General features: G+C 70.2%; 1 protein-coding gene across 1 annotated transcript in view; it reads left to right on the forward strand.

The window, feature by feature from the left end:
- The first annotated feature begins 7 nt into the window (after positions 1-7).
- P3H3 (prolyl 3-hydroxylase 3) overlaps positions 8-943 on the forward strand; it is a 9,865-nt gene continuing 8,929 nt past the window's right edge. The window contains exon 1 of the mRNA XM_029204919.1: positions 8-259. The gene's annotated coding sequence lies outside the window, so the exon portion shown is untranslated. The remainder of the gene's footprint in view (positions 260-943) is intronic.

Consider the following 943-nt stretch of genomic DNA (forward strand, 5'->3'; position numbering starts at 1 on the left):
CTGCGGGGCGCGCTGCGCGGCCGAGCCGGGGGCCGCGCTCCCCGCCTCCCCGGGGCCCGACTCCGGGCCGGGAGCGGCGCGGGGCGCCTGGGAGCCGCTGCTCCTCCGCGCCGCGCTCCGGCGCGCCGAGTGCCTGACCCAGTGCGGGGCGCGGAGGCTGGGTCCGGGGGGCGCGGCGCGGCTCCGAGTGGGGAGCGCGCTCCAGGACGCCTTCCGCCGCCGGGAGCCCTACAACTACCTGCAGAGGGCCTACTACCAGGTGCGCGGCGGCCCGGGCCCCGGGGGTCCTCCCCGGCCCCGCCGCTGTCCTCCTCCAGCTCCCGGGAGGGGCGGCGGGCCAGCGCCCGGACCCGGGTGGGGCTGTGTGGATAGGACCTCGCCTTTGGAGTCCGTCCTATCAAACCGCGACAAACGCCCATCGAGGCCGCCGAGGGACAGCCTTGGGAGAGTGGGAGCGAAGTTGGAATGGGTGTCATGCGGCGGGGTGGAAGTAGGTCGGAGATGGAGGGCAGGGGCCTGGAGTTTTAGAAAGTCTTACTGAGACCTACGTGGAGTGACAGCCGCCTCTTCCCAGGAATGAAGGGGGAGGATTAGGGTTGAGATCCGCCGCTGGAGAGAGAGCATGGGGGCGGGTAAGGGGGTGAGTGTGAGCCTTCGCTTGGGGCAGGAGGGAGCTTCGGGAAAGAAAGATGAGGAGCGGGCCAGGGCTGAGGGGCCCGGTGTCCCGGGGCAGGGGCAATGGACGCTGCGCGCTACTGGTGCGGTCCTTGTTGCCTAATAATGCCTACGTGGCCGGGGAAGGGGGGCGCTGGTCACACACACCTCAGCTCAGGGTCCTAGAGCCCAGCGGCTTTTGCTGGTCGCTCGGGTCACCTCTACTTTCGCACCGCACTTAGCCATCACTTCCACTTCGTCTCTCCAGCGAGGTCCCTCTGCCCATACC

This window comes from Monodon monoceros, unplaced genomic scaffold (assembly GCF_005190385.1).
Source record: "Monodon monoceros isolate NGI ecotype Baffin Bay Population unplaced genomic scaffold, NGI_Narwhal_1 Super_Scaffold_6, whole genome shotgun sequence".
In the NCBI taxonomy this organism is placed as follows: Eukaryota; Metazoa; Chordata; class Mammalia; order Artiodactyla; family Monodontidae; genus Monodon; species Monodon monoceros.